Source organism: Netta rufina (assembly GCF_964035555.1).
Source record: "Netta rufina genome assembly, chromosome: 1".
Classification (NCBI taxonomy): Eukaryota; Metazoa; Chordata; class Aves; order Anseriformes; family Anatidae; genus Netta; species Netta rufina.
In genome coordinates, this window is record NC_140123.1 from 14,750,474 (window position 1) to 14,766,483 (window position 16,010).

Here is a 16,010-nt window from a genome sequence, read left to right on the forward strand (position 1 = left end):
ATTTCACTGCCAATTATTTCACTGCCATCTTCAACACTCCCTTTTGCTTGGGAGCTAAACTTAGTCATTTTACTGGAGAAAAGAAATTGCTCAATACTTTAGATTGCAGTACCTTCTTCATAGCACTGTTAGCATCTGTTAAAGTCTCTTTTAAGGAAACACAGCTGAGTAACTTAGGTCTCTTCTGCAACTGCGCATGCAGTTACGTGCACAGATGGTCTGGGGAAGGCTTTAACCTCTTATCCCAGAGACAGAATGCCAACTAGCTCTGCAAAACTGGAAACAGGTGTAAAGCAGCAAAAAGGGGAAATCTTGATGACATAAATTGAGAAATTATTTTAAGTATGGTTTGGGAAGAAAAGTATTCTGTAAGATGAGAGGTCTTCATTCGGTACATTAGATTCTTGAGAAGCGTTTAACACTTAGTTTCCATCCCTCAAAAAATTGAATTTCTTAGCACGTATTTTTCTGTATCTCAGTCTGATGGTGTATTGTCTGTTTATACAACCCCAGAAGAAATTAAAAGTATTGAGGTCTACATGAACTGTAGAATTTGTTTCCTCTATATCTGGTTTTCTCTTTTGGAGAATCACATATAGCACACAAACACATACTAAACTCAGGCATATCTCTGAACATGGCATGAATCCTGACCTCTGGAGGATCAGAGACTAGTGGAGCTACTGATATAACTGTGATTTATGTGTAAGTTGCTACATAACTCAGCCAAGTGTGAGGAATTGGATGCAGCCTCCCTCAATAGAAGTACCATTCAGAAGTCATCCATTCTCATCAAAAACTAAATATCACAGTCACTGGAGTTACACGGCAAGAGCATAAATGTGTTCTCTAGATGTACAGAAGTTTTAACAAGAAAATACACAGATCTTTGCAGCTATGTCACTAATATTTCTTGGTGGTTTATGGACTTCTGGAAGATAACTAAAACTCTGCTGCTGCTTAGGATGTTACACCACTCCAGTCACCACACTCGATTCAGAGATTTGACTGAACTGTGGTTCTCTCTTGTTTATTTTTGTATGCATAAACAAATATCAGAAGATCTAGATCTTTTAACGTACGAAGCCCAAGGTCCAAAGAAGTAATTTCATTGTTATTTGGAATATCCCTTCTGTACTGGGTCTGGCTGGAATGTTAACTTTCCCGGCAGCAGCCCATACAGTGCCGTACTCTGTACTTGTAGCTGGAACAGCAGTGTTATCACACCAGTGTTGTGTCTACTGCTGAGCAGCAGTGGCACAGCATTGGGCCTTTCTCTAACCCTCCTAGGGGGTGGGCAAAAAGGTGAGGAGAGAAACATCACTAGGGCAGCTGACCTAAACCAACCAAAGGGATATTCCATACCATGTGGTGTCACACTCAGCAATAAAAGGTGGAAACAGGAAGAAGAGGGGTGGGGTGGGCTCTCGTTGAGAAGACATCGGTCCTTCTCTCGAACACCGGCTGCGTGCATTGAGGCCTTGCTTCAAGGACGTGGTCAATCATCGCTCATTTGTGGGAAGTAGAGAGTAATTTCTTTCCTCTGCACTTCCATATCGCTTTCATTTATTTTGTTTGTTTGTTTTCCTCCCTTTTTCCCCTTTCCCTTTTATTTCCCCTTAGTTAAATTGTTTAGTTCATGGTAGTCTTTATTTAATTATTATAATTATTTCCCTTTAATTAAATTATCCTTATCTCAACCCGTGAGTTGTTCTTTGCTTTACTTCTCCCCCTCTTCATCTAAAGGAGGGGGAGTGAGAGAGCGGTTGTGGGGTTTAGCTGCCCAGCACGGTAAAACCACCACACCTTCAGATATTATTTGTGATAAAAACTCTGTCTGAAACAATGATAAACAACATCACTGCAGTGCAGTTTGAATGCTGTGCTTCTGAGGAGTGATGAATACTGCTTTTTGTAGTGATATTTGAAAACAGCCCTCCTGGAGCCTAGCTCATTTTCCCATTACAAGTAAAAGCCTTTGGCAGATAAGAAACTTATTTGTTTAAAATTTCTTCCATTTACATCTGTGTGTCAAGGATATACTCTTTTCTCTTTCTCATACACTCATGATTTGCCAAACTGTGATACATTTGATAGAAAATAAGGTCTTACATATCTGTTACTGTCTGAGAAAAAATGTAGATTCTGTTTGCACACTAAACATTTTGCAGAACACATTAACTTTCTTACTTTCTTGCAGAATAGAATAAGGACTATTTTCTTTCAGTAGACACAGCAGAATTTCAGAATTGTCACTTTAGCCTCTATGTGTTCTGTAATATTTACTTTGAATTTTTACTTTAGATGTAAATAATGAATTTGCAAATAAATCAGAAAAAAAAAAAAAAATCAAATGTTTTCAACAAGCTGATGTAGCAGACTTGATATCATACAGCTTTAGGCCTGGTTCTAAAAATCCTCATTCAAGTTACAATCCACAGGAATAAGAATTACAGAAATAAAATTTGCAGTCCTGTATATCCCTGAAACACCTTATAATTAAATATAATTCTCTTCATTAGCCGAAGATAGAGACAGATTTTAAAGTTAAGAAAAATATACCAGTGACAAAAGGAAAAAAGTCTAAACATGTTCCATTCCAATTCTGTCTCCCGCTGAACAGACATGCGTTAAGCTTATACACCTTACCTCTCTTCTCATACTTACCTATCAGAGCTTGGTTTTCATCCTGTATAAAAAGTAATTCAACTCCACCCTTAGGTTTTTCTTTTGAAGCCATTCCTGTAGCTTTTTGTGAGTCACACTAACTTGAAGTCACTTTTCACACTACCTTCAGTGTTGCTCTTGTCTCACTTTCATTGCAGAAGGATCTGAATGGCTCTAAGCTCTGTCAGCTTCTGCAAAAGAGACTCCAACACTCCCTCACAGCCACTGTCCCTCTCTTTCTGATGTGGATATTCTTACCTAGCATTAAAGCATAGTAAACTATCTCAGCTTCCACCTTAAGAACTTTAGTCCCTTCATTCATGTCCAAGACATTTGTTCTAGGATATGCTAGACACTAGTGAAATATTTCACTTTATTTCAAATAAGAAAGTTACTTCTTCTTCTGAATTTCTTTTCTATACTTATTTCTTATAGTTTAGCATGCTAGGCACTGTCAATTTTGTCTTGTGCAGCATGTGCTGCCTTCTTAGTGCCTAAACCTCCTAGGCAAATAGGAGCTCCATTAAAATGGGTGAAGGCTGGAAGTCATTCCTCACAGGTTATGGAGACACAACTCTCTCAGAGACTGTGTATGAGCTTGAAGTTTTACAAGAAGGCTAAGCAGATCTAAGCATGATCATTTAGATGGCTTAGCTTTACAAGTATCTTTGCAAGAAAGGAAATATCTCAACTGAACCACCACTAACTTTGTATAAGTAGAAAAAAATGGCTGTCATACGATGATGAGCAATTGCTAGAGCAAGACAATAATTATCTGTCACATAAAGCATCAGCACTGCTATGTAAGTAGCAAATCAAGCCGATAATTGACATTATATAATTGCTCAATTTTTATTTTATAGTTAACTTTATCACCTATGAATCACATTAAGTCCCTTATTAAAAACCCTTCAATGTTAGCAATTGCTCACAAATAATTAATGTAGATAAAGCCAATCTCTAAATGAAAGGAAAAATCCATGATCATATGCCCTTTCCATTTCCAAGTGCCTAGCGATAATTATATGGGAGGCTTGTTATCTTGAGTGTTTTGTCCAGTCCTGCTCTAGTAAAGTAAAAGGTTCTTCCAGTTCTGTAACTACTCTCAAGAGAGTCCAATGCCACTACAAATCAAATTCAACCTGAAAGAATAAGAGCCATTTCTACCACAAGGCTTCTCAGCACATGTTCCCAGGCTACCGTAAGGTTAGGAATTTTGGCAGTCAGGCTCTCAAGGAGGTTACGTGTGCATCCTTGTGTGACCCTCTTTAGATATGCTCAGGATGCAGGTCCCTGAGCCAAGGAAAGCTCACAGCTTTCCTTGCTACAAATCACAAAGATTTGCGTTGCCATTGTTACCAAGGACATGTACATGTATATGTGCAAAATATAGCAGAGGCAATATAGAAGAAGGGAGGAGCTGGGAAATGAGAGGTGAAGATCCTGTCCCAGCTGCTCACTGGTTTGTAATGTGACAGCAGACAAAATCCATCTCATTGCAATCAAAGTTCTCCCTAAATAAATAGGAAATTATGTTGAGGCTTTCATATAAACAATTCATGTGGGAAATTGCAAAAAAAAACTATTTTTTGTAAAGCCCTTGAGATTATGAAATGTGGATTGCATATCTTTCTCATGTAATTTTATCAAGCATCTCAAAATACCAGTAAGAATATTCTGAAAGGCTACATGAAATAAAGATTTACTTTGCGGACTCTCTTTAGGAAGTTTTATACAAATATGGTGTTCTCTCTCATTGAAGTTGCTTTGATATAGCATGGTGTAAAAACCATAACTGAGGGAAATATATTTCCCATTAAAAAAGTGAGATTTTTCACTGTTAAACAGTTATAGTTTAATCTAAAAATTTTAATATTTGCAAAATTACCACAGTAATTTACAAAATTTAATTGTCGCTGGTTTTTTTAGAAAGTCACGTGTCGAAGAGATAGTTGATAGCAGGCCATCTATTAACTATTGTTACTTCATACACCAGTGTAGGCCTATATAATAACTGTAAGTCTTAATCATGCTAACTGTGAAGACAACTGAGAACTGTCTTTATTCTTGCTAGGAAAAAATGACAAGATTTTGAGATGACTTCATGTTTTGAAACTGGATAAAAGGTCATGTAGAATTTGACAGATCATTTTTCACAGTGGAGAAAAAAGATCTAAAATTCCAAAGCTACACTAAACTGTAGAATTTACCTCTGGCTGAGAACTATGTCTTAGAAGAAACTCAGAAAGAAAAAATTTAAACTTTTCTATACACAGTTGTATATTATAGCTATGTTACATAAATTATTGTAGAACAACATATTGCAAGAAGCAGTGTATTACTTTATCTGTTTGTCTGCTAAAATTATAATTCAAATTTTTTTCTTCCATTAGGTATGTGAAGCGTGACAACTGAACACATACAGAAGTACTGAATACACATAGAGGTAAATACTGTTGTGGTAAATGATGCAACACTATTTTAACCAGAAATTAGCATTTCTTTCTAATATCAGTGCCACTCATTCTTAGTATTTTACTGAAAGCTTCCTATGGGCACAGAAGCTTCCATGGGCAGATCAATTTACAGGAAAAAGGTTGAGTTTCTAGTTTGTTCCTCAACAATCTGAGCTCAATTGTGCTACTTAAACACACAATATGTTGTTTGAGACACCACAATTTTCTGAGACAGCCTTTCATAGAAGGCTGGTATCGTACAGGACCAGTGAGAGCTCAGTGCCCTTCAGGAATAGTATATGGAGGGCAAGTAGAAGGCCATCTCAAATTCTAAAGGATGCCATCCAACTGCATTGCACTGCCTATGTCAAAATATTGACTGGCCACTGTTCATGTAGACAAACCTGAGTTAATATAAAATAAGCTACCTTGGTGATGCTAGCAGCAGCAACAATTAAAATAGCAGAGGATAAATGTTCTACCATACTCCTAACCTGGCCACGTGCTGCAGTGAACTACAATGCTGCTAAGATTACCCTGTCAAATTTAAAGCGAGATTGGTAATGCCTGCATAAGCAGCAATCACAAATAAAAACATGATAGAAATACAGGAAGAGAGGGTCAAAATAACCTGAAGAGAAAATACAGTGGTTCAGCAATTTCCTAAAATTTCCCAATGACAGAGGCTGAGCCAATGAAATTCTCAGTCATGCAATCCAAAAATAATAAACCATATTTCCTGACAGAGAGGATGACCAAATATAGATCCATTGATCTGTCAGCTCTTTTAGTCTTCCTGTAATATGCTGTCTTCTCGAGACCTTAATTATTGATTCGCATTCTCCAGAGTTTCCTTATGAATCAATTTCAATAATCTATAAGTAAAACTGAGCTGATATCATTAAAAAAATGTGGGCATTATGATTAGAGGTTGCAACACTGAATTTTCAGGGCTTATTGCTTGCCTTTGATTGCATAGTTCATAAGATTCAAGGAACTGGTGGCAATTCATAAAAATTAATGACTGACCTTGCCAGTAGACAAGCAATTCTTTACAGAGTCTATAATAGCTTTGGCTCAAAGGTATGTGCTAGAGAAGTTCTCTCACCATCCTTGACATGCTCTTTGTTCTCCACCTTTTAAAATGATGACAATAATTCATCTTCTTATTTAACCAGATGCCTTGGATATGTGTAACACTGATTACAGAGAGGGCCACATTTGACACTTTCAATTCTGGCATTCAGAGCAAGTGAATTTGAAACTCTCTTTGCCTTTATTTCCAAAACCAAATGCAAATAAAAGCTCTGGGGGAGATTCTTCAACTCTGGCATCTCTGAACAGTACATGATTTCCCAGGCTCAGCTGCACATTTTATTGAAGAAAGTAAATCAACTCAAGAAATACAGCAGGATTTAGTGAATAAAACTTCTCATATTGTTGAAATAGACTGTTTATGCCCTGATGCAGATATATAGGGCAGCTTCTGAAAACACAGTCAACTTTTCTTCTCCAAATATAAGCCCAACACATGCTTTCAACTCACTGTCATAAAATTGCCTCGCTTCATCATTAATTTAATTTTCCTACACTCTCCAGAGCATAAGACTTTGAAAGATTAAACCTCATTTTTTAAATAATCAAATGACCTGCTAACAACCACTATCATAGCCCAATTTGGTGGAACTTTTCTATATTTTGTCTAAAAATATTGGAGAATTCCTCATTTTTCAACCAGTTCTACTAACAGGGAAACACATTGTTGGCAGAGGAACGAGTGAAAGCAGAGCTGGGGTACTAGATATTTCAGCCCCAGAGCTTCCTAAGAAGCACTGACAGTGGGATGCTAATCACAGGGTCAACATAGGAAATTAAATAGCTTTTAGATATATACACTGTGCCTCACCCCCCTTTTATCTAGTCATGCCAGGGAGTCTAACTGAATGCTGAGTCTGCAAGCTTGAATGGAGACACTGGAAAAAACAGCAACTTGGTAAGAGCTTCTCCTCTTGCATCTCAGGCAAAATAAAGGAAAAAAGTGGAATCTCACCACTTCCCAAGGTGGGCCTCACAGACTACTTACTCTCACAAAGAATAAGAACTTCTACTGATATATGTGGTCCACCTTGACTTGTGGTCTACCTTGACTTCAGCAAGGCTTTTGACACCGTCTCCCACAGCATTCTCCTCAAGAAACTGGCTGCTCTTGGCTTGGACTGGCGCACGCTTCGTTGGGTTAGAAACTGGCTGGATAGCCGGGCCCAAAGAGTCGTGGTGAATGGAGCCAAGTCCAGTTGGAGGCCAGTCACTAGTGGCGTCCCCCAGGGCTCAGTGCTGGGGCCGGTCCTCTTTAATATCTTCATCGATGACCTGGACGAGGGCATCGAGTGCACCCTCAGTAAGTTCGCAGATGACACCAAGTTAGGTGTGTGTGTCGATCTGCTTGAGGGTAGGAAAGCTCTGCAGGAGGATCTGGATAGGCTGCACCGATGGGCTGAGGTCAACCGCATGAAGTTCAACAAGGCCAAGTGCCGGGTCCTGCACCTGGGGCGCAATAACCCCAAGCAGAGCTACAGGCTGGGAGAGGAATGGTTGGAGAGCTGCCAGGCAGAGAAGGACCTGGGAGTGATGGTGGATAGTCGGCTGAATATGAGCCAGCAATGTGCTCAAGTGGCCAAGAAGGCCAAAGGCATCCTGGCTTGTATCAGAAACAGTGTGACCAGCAGGGCTAGGGAGATGATCGTCCCCCTGTACTCAGCTCTGGTGAGGCCTCACCTCGAGTACTGTGTTCAGTTTTGGGCCCCTCGCTACAAGAAGGACATGGAGGTGCTTGAGCGGGTGCAGAGAAGGGCGACAAAGCTGGTGAGGGGCCTGGAGAACAAGTCCTACGAGGAGCGGCTGAGGGAGCTGGGCTTGTTCAGCCTGGAGAAGAGGAGGCTCAGGGGCGACCTTATCGCTCTTTTTAGGTACCTCAAGGGAGGCTGTAGCGAGGTGGGGGTTGGCCTGTTCTCCCACGTGCCTGGTGACAGGACGAGGGGGAATGGGCTTAAGTTGAGCCAGGGGAGTTTTAGGTTAGATGTTAGGAAGAACTTCTTCACTGAAAGGGTTGTTAGACATTGGAACAGGCTGCCCAGGGAAGTGGTGGAGTCACCATCCCTGGAGGTCTTTAAAAGACGTTTAGATGTAGAGCTTAGGGAAATGGTTTAGTGGGGACTGTTAGCGTTAGGTCAGAGGTTGGACTCGATGACCTTGAGGTCTCTTCCAACCTAGAAAATTCTGTGATTCTGTGATTCTGTGATATGGCTCAGGTTTTGCTGGTGATATTTTTTGTGGTCTCCTGATGTAGAATTTTACAGTCAGATATTAGTTAATCAAATTATTTCCTTGCTTATGCCTGAGAGTATCTAATGGAACTAGTCATTCAGGAGAGGAAGTGACTTTTTAAACTAAAAGAATGTAGATTTAGATTAGATGTGAGGAATAAATTCTTTACTATTATGGTGGTGAGGCCCTGGAACAGGTCGCCTGCAGAAGTTGTATATGCCCTGGAGGTGTTCAAGGCCAGGCTGGATGGGGCTTTAAGCAATCTGGTCTGGTGGGAGGTGTCCCTGACCATGGCAAGGGGGTGGAATTAGATGATCTTTAAGGTCGCTTCCAACCAAACTGTTCTATGACTCTATGATTCTGTGGTTCTATGTATAGACATGTTTCATCTGATGAACAGGAATTATGGAAATTTAAGAAAGAGTTGTCTACAAACTGTCCCTGCCAACTCCAAAAAGTGTTGGTGGACCAAATTAAGCAATGATAGCTTGTATAACGTGTTACCATTTAGTTTCTGGTTTATGTGTTGTTAAATAACTAATGGTTTTAGCTGAGCTCGTATTTGACAGAGATGTTATTTGTGTACTTTTTAAAAATCCATTAGTCCAGAATAGAAATTTAATTGTTTTACAGATATATGGATTTCACTGAACCATTGACTCTGTGTTAATAAACAACAGATTCCAGACTTCTTTGAGGTGCCAATTCTCACTATCATGAGAGAGATCATGAGAGAGAAGTTAGAAGTTAGAAAGCTCTTACAATATCTTTTGAGCTAAATGCTGAAAGAAGAATGAAAACAAGTCCAAAGGAGAATATAAGCAAGTTTCTCTAACATTTTCTGAAAATATTGGTTTGAGTTTTTCTTCAGGTGGGGAAATAAAGGGTTGAAATTTGTTTATTATTTCCAGAAAAAAATTAACAGTAAGCATTTAAAATGACTAGGAGTCAATTTTCAATGATGTTGAGTAAACTTACTTAAAGAATTAATTCCACATGGGATTAAACAAAAGAATCCATAAGACAACATAATTAGAAAGGCATTTTTCTGTATTCTTGTCACCTTCTCTTTCATGTTGCTAGCAGTTTTGTTTGTTTTAGCCTGAGGCTTAGTTTAGTGATTGTGCCTAACAGAAGGACAAACATGGAAAAAAAATGAGGAGACAAACCAAACTCTGTCTGTAGATGAAGGTCAAGTTCATACCATCTAATCTCAGGAACACAAATTTCCCATTATCTCTAAAATGAAATACTGCAGACACTTTGGCTGAAATATTTGAGCCCTGTGAACAGATTTAGAAAATCTTCAGGCAACTTCTTTTGCTTATGAGAAGAAAAGTAACGGCTGTGAGCTAAAAAAAAAAAAAAAAAAAAAAAAAAGTATTTGAGAAAATCTATTTACCACCAGGTAGGCCCCTTCCCTTGGCTCTAAGCCACACAGCAAGAGTGACCCTGTCCCACAGTGACCATGGGGGAGATCCCAATGGTGTGGAGAGGCTTCAGCTTAGCCCAGCCCTGGCCCAAGGAGGCCCTAGCACCTGGGGTGATGGCTCTGCTGTAAAGGCTCACCACAGATGGCCTGACCTGTCCCCAGCCCATCCCTGTGTAAAAAAAGCTCATGGGTTTAGATATGGATAATTTAATTAAAGGGAAGAGAAGAGGCAAACAAACAAACAAGGGCCATGTGGAAGCACAGAGAAGAAAAAAATATTCTCTATCTCCCATCAACAAATGACGTTTGTCCACATTCCAGGAAGCTGGACCTCAATACACATAGCAGTTACTTGGGAGGACAGACGTCTTCATAAAGAGAGGCCCCCCACTACTTCCCTATTCCCACCTTTTATCACTGAGTGTGACATCATAAAGTATGGAATATCCCTTTGATTGGTTTAGGTCAGCTGCCCTGGTGATGTCACCTTCCCACCACTTGCCCACCACTTTTGTTATTTTGTCAAAGATTTTTAAAGAAAATTCATTTACCAAATATATTCAGTAAATTTGTAAGAAGATGCTATGCTCCTCAGTCCTACATCCTTGATTATGAGCTGGATTTCTCTCCTGGGATACATCCTGAGACTCATGATGCTCATGTTATTGCTTTGGATTACAAGGTTTTTTGGTGGTGGTGTTTTGTTTGTTTGTTTGTTTGTTTGTTTTTGTTTTGTTTTGTTTTTGTTTTGGTGGTTTTATTTTTATTTTTTCCAGTTTTGTTTTTTTTTTTTTTGTGACACCTTTTTTGACCCAGACGTTTTCCCTCTGAAGAGTGCAAAGGTTTTACAACTATTAGCCTGCATTTATAGCAGTGGTAAAGACTGATCAGATTTCAGTAGGAATAGAGTATAGCTCACAGCTGAGGTGCTTCATAAATCCTATTTATTTGCTAATGTTAAAGAGGGTAAAACCACCTGCAGTGAACCAATTAGATGGAAGACAATTTATGTGTTTTGTTCTGGAGTCCAGCTGAAGTGTGCAGTACAGGACAGTCCCTGACAAAATCTTCAGCTCTTTTCAGGGAGAGAAAGGTGTGAGCCTTGCAGCTCATGCTGAAACATCCTCATCACTGTCAGCTGTTCCTGGCTGCAGGCTCTGGGTTTGAGCCCAAATTTAATAATTTCAAAGGTGTGAATTAGTATCTTCAGCCAATCTGAAAAGCATTTTTCTTCCAGACTTCTGCCTTCAAACTCAGATCTCAGCAGCAGTTCCACACAAATCTTGGGCTTAAAACTGGGCAGTGAATAGGACCTGCTGCTTTTAATTATCTTTTAATCTCTGCTGAGCTGCTTTTCTTTAAATTGCTAGTACAGCTACTTAATTTCCCTCCCCAGCATTACCATTTGTTGGTGGTTTTATTATTATTACTGTTGATGTTGTTATTGTTATTATTTAATTGTTTCTTCTTACTTGAAGATAATAGTCACCCTTCCCATCTGAAGATAATAGATAGCTGGAAAGCCTTCCCCAAAATGCATCAGATCACAGCTTTTGAACAGGTTTCTTAAACTGCTTTGCAATAGAAAGCTAAAAGCCTTCCAACTCAGGTTTACTATGCCATGGCTGTGGGATGAGCAGAGAGTAAGCATTAATAACGTGGTGTAAACATAGTCACAAACTAAAGTACTTTGGACTCCTATCTTCAGAGCATAGCCTAAAAAGATTTCAGGTACAGGAGAACCAAGAGAAGGCACTGGAGAGCAGAGACCGATTGGCTTCAATGTTCAGGAAGAGCACGGAAATGGACTTTTGGATCCAAAGACCTGAAATGGCTTTGCTTGCTGCCTCCCTAATCCTGAAAGCATCAAAGTCAGGTGGGTGTCCCTCTTAACTTTAAAGATCCCAAACATTTGTTCCATGTCAGCTCACTCTGACATGGGTTTCTGGGCTCTGATCTCCTGCCTACTGACAAATCTAACACTGAAAGCAGAAAGAAATGGTGGATTACAAAAAGGCTTTGGGAACTATACATACAGTATTAAACTCTCAAGAGTGCCCAGACCCAGGCTAGAGCTAGACTGTCTCTTTCTGTTCTTTCTTTAGCCCATTGACTCAAATCCCTTGATCCCAGGCTCAGCTCCATAAGGATCTGTAGGAAGCATTCCCACTCAAACATCCCACAGTGCTATGATGAGAGTACTTTTCTCTAAGGTGGGAAAATGAGTAGAATCCTCGATAGACCAGGGAAAGTTCAAGGTGCCAGTGTGTGCTTTATCCACTAACATTTAGCAAAAGATACGTAGTACCTTATCTTCCAGTGAAGAACTCAAAGAGGTTGCCCAAAGAAGTTATACATGCCCCAACCTTGGAGGTGTTCAAGGCCAGGCTGGACGGGGCTTTGAGCAACCTGGTCTGGTGGGAGGTGTCCCTGGCCATGACAGAGAATTGGAACTGGATGACCTTTAAGGTCCCTTCCAACCCAAACCATGCTGTGATTCTACACCTGAATTATGATGGAAATAGAGCCTGAAGATATGTGCTCATGTTCCTAGAAAAAGCACTTTGGAGTATGTGTGAATGACTAAAGCGAGATACTGCTTTAGTGAGTTTTTTACATTTTTTAGCGAGAGGTTTTCAAGTAGGTAAGTGCCTACAAAATTAGGCAGTATTTGAAAGCAGCAAGTCTAGGTTGCTATCTAGGAGGAATGCATACAGCTTTGATTTATGTGTCTACATCACAACTTAGATGGGATTTTAGCAGCTTAGTTCCTATCCAGAGTGAATATATAAATATATTTTTGCCACAAGTTGATGTGAAAAACTTTGTCAATATAATTTCTACAGTAGATTAAAACTAATTTCCTGCATTTATATATAAGCCTAAGTGACAAACAAGAATAGATAGGTAAATGATAAATAAAATGCAGTGCAGATCCTTAATCGTCCTCAGTCTTCTATGCCCAAAAGACTGTGAGGAACAGTTGCAGGTATGAATAAACGAGGAGCCAGAAGACTCACATCTCAATTATATCACAAGACTTGGGCTTGCCCTGGTATGCCACATAGGTCAGACCTCATAATTCCTGCTGAGAAATCTGTGTCTGTATGTGCTTATAGAATTACTCTGGAACTCTTTAACCTAAATTACAGTTCTAAGACATCCCAAAGCATCCTATAAGTTGTTTCATATTTTAGAATCTGTCTAAATTCTACTGCTGCTTAAATCTAATTCATTTCTCCTCTGAGTAAAGGTACAGTAGCTCTGAAAACAACAATTTGTATTATATCCATATACATGGATATAATGAGTGGAGAAGGAAGAAGTAGCTATTAGAACTAAACCTGTCTTCTTCTCAGACATCTTTGCAAGAAATATTAAAACTGTTATCTCTAGTCTTCAAGACTCAATCTGATGCAAACATATAATTTTCATTAATGTTAATGGAACTTGTGCAGATGCATCATCTTAAAAAAAAGCCAGTGAGTAATAAAAGCTGTAGCAAAGTAAAAACAGGTGGCACTATACAGATACATTAAAAATTAATATATTAAAATACAATATTTTAATATGAACCTTCAATTTTCCCTAAAATTACAATATCCTAATCAATTCTTGGAAATTTATATGTAAAGATGAAAGGAAAAAAAAAAAACAAAAAAACAAAAAACAACAACAAAAAAAAAAAACAGTGGGACAACTCATCAAAAGTTTTGTCTGTCCCTAAACACCTGTGTTTCCTGCTGCTCCCAAAAGGAATAAAAATCTTATTGCACATGTTGCACTGTTTAATTAACAAGAAAGCAGCTATAAGTTGTTATTTCTCCCTTTCACAATTCAGAAAGAAAAGAAATCCTCCGTATCATAATTTGTTTTGAATAAATATTATGTATGTAATATATATACAGTGAATTTTTATCTACTGAACAAAACTTAGATTTTTTTTTTAGCTGTCTGAAAAGCTGAATGAGAAAATGCTCAACACATGCAAGTTTTTTGTTTTGTTTTGTTTTTTGAACTTGGTGTCTTACATACTAAATAAGACCAACTTTTGAGTCTGGATCAATTCTTTCTGAGATACTACTTATTCAGAGGCCTCAAGACTCCTCTGCACACTCTCAAAGGGAAGTCAAATGACTGATATTAAAGGAACTCTTGTGTATTTTGGCTGATCTTTGTAGCAGTAAAAATATCTACATCTACCAACTTAATATTTTTATTTTTAAATTAATTCTGCACTTAACCAAATTCCCAGATGGTAAGAATGGAACTAGAAACAATCCTGTTTCTAAGAACTAGACATATTTGTTTTCTTTTGTTTTTTTTTTTTTTGTTCCAACTTTTCTGAAATGTTCTTGTGTTTGCTAACGCACTTTTTAGCCTACAAAGTCTAAGTTGTGTGGAAGGAAGTGATGCTTTTCAGAGTAAGGGGAACAAAAAGAAATAGAAGAAAAATAAAATAAATTAAAAAAAAAAAAAACTCTTACGCCTGATTCAGATAGAGTTTTAAACTGTAATCTGATTAAAAATTAAATTGTTATGTCCCAAACTTGTGTCCTGGATCTCCTAGCTTGGTATTTCAAAACCCACTAATCCCCCAGGGTCAATAACTTACCTGCAAGTCAGAAAAGCATAGGCTAGTTTACTTCATTTTCCTTGTTTTCTACTTTAATCTTTTGAGGTCTTTTCAGTCCTCACTTAGGCTGTGGATTAAGGCCAGAACATGTTTGATAGAGATGCTAGTATATCCCATACTTCTCTCTTCTTCCTGGCTGTTCATTCCCACCTAAACTAGGGATAGGCTTTAGAGATAACTCTGAAAGTTGTTAAGGAAAAATTAAAAAAAATAATAAAATAAAAGACAGATTTATTCCTGGTCTGATTGACAGAGCAGATAAGGCCTGTTGTGCCGGACAGTTCACTCTGTAAACAGGGATCTGATTTTCAGTTCACAGGTGCTCATCCATCCCTTCATAAACTGGCAGGTAACTGTGCAAACAGTAAATAAACTATAAAAGAGAGAGAGGAAAAAAAAATGTTTGTAGATGTTTAAATGACCTTTTAGCAGGTAACAAGCAGATGGGCTCTGCCTACCACTGGCAGTGAGGGTAAGCGTTTTGTTGATTACTAGGAAAAGCCAGCTGGAAAACTGTAGTTCTCCCCTCCTTTCCTGCTCTACATCATCACTGTCTGCATGATCATTAACACAGCAGTTAGTTGAAGAACAGCAGCTGGTTAACATCAGTTATTTTGGAACATTATTAATTCAGGTAAATGATTATCAGATAAATGGTTAACAACATTCACAATAAACTTGGTTGTCTCTCTTCTCTTCTCTTCTCTTCTCTTCTCTTCTCTTCTCTTCTCTTCTCTTCTCTTCTCTTCTCTTCTCTTCTCTTCTCTTCTCTTCTCTTCTCTTCTCTTCTCTTCTCTTCTCTTCTCTTCTCTTCTCTTCTCTTCTCTTCTCTTCTCTTCTCTTCTCTTCTCTTCTCTTCTCTTCTTTTCTTTCTCTGTTACCAAAAAAAAAAAAGTTACTACTTTGGATAATACATGCCTGAATTGCCTATTTTGGCAAATCAACACTGTGACACCTATTGTAGAAAAGTGTGGAGTATTGGCCTCAAATGTCAGCCACATAGTCCTGACATATCGTTCTTATAGACAGGAAAAAGGGGATGTTTGTCTAGTGATGAATTAGTGTTTCAGGATGGAGCTATAATAATTTGTTCAAAGACTTGGGGAAAAGATTCACTGTTCCTTTCACTAAAACTTACCTTACAAATTATGCTAGCAGGGAATCTGCTTTCTAAATCACTGAGGAAAGCAAAGAAAAATACCAAAACTTTCCGAATGACTTCTAAATCTAGTAGCATGTATGTTTATATGTGCAGGAAACAGCCTTGCTGGTAACTTCAGAAGCTGGTAAGGATAGTGTTCCTTTGATGGACAGTAGAAGGTAAAGAGCTATCCTATGGCTTATTAATTTCTCACTGGTATAGTTTTTTATAATTTCCTCTTAATAAGATTTTATAGATTTTTTTTCTCACTTTTGTAGAAGGAATCCATCTGAAGGTAGAATTTGTGAGTAGAAAATAAGTCAACAATAGATGCATGTCTTAAACAGATAACAA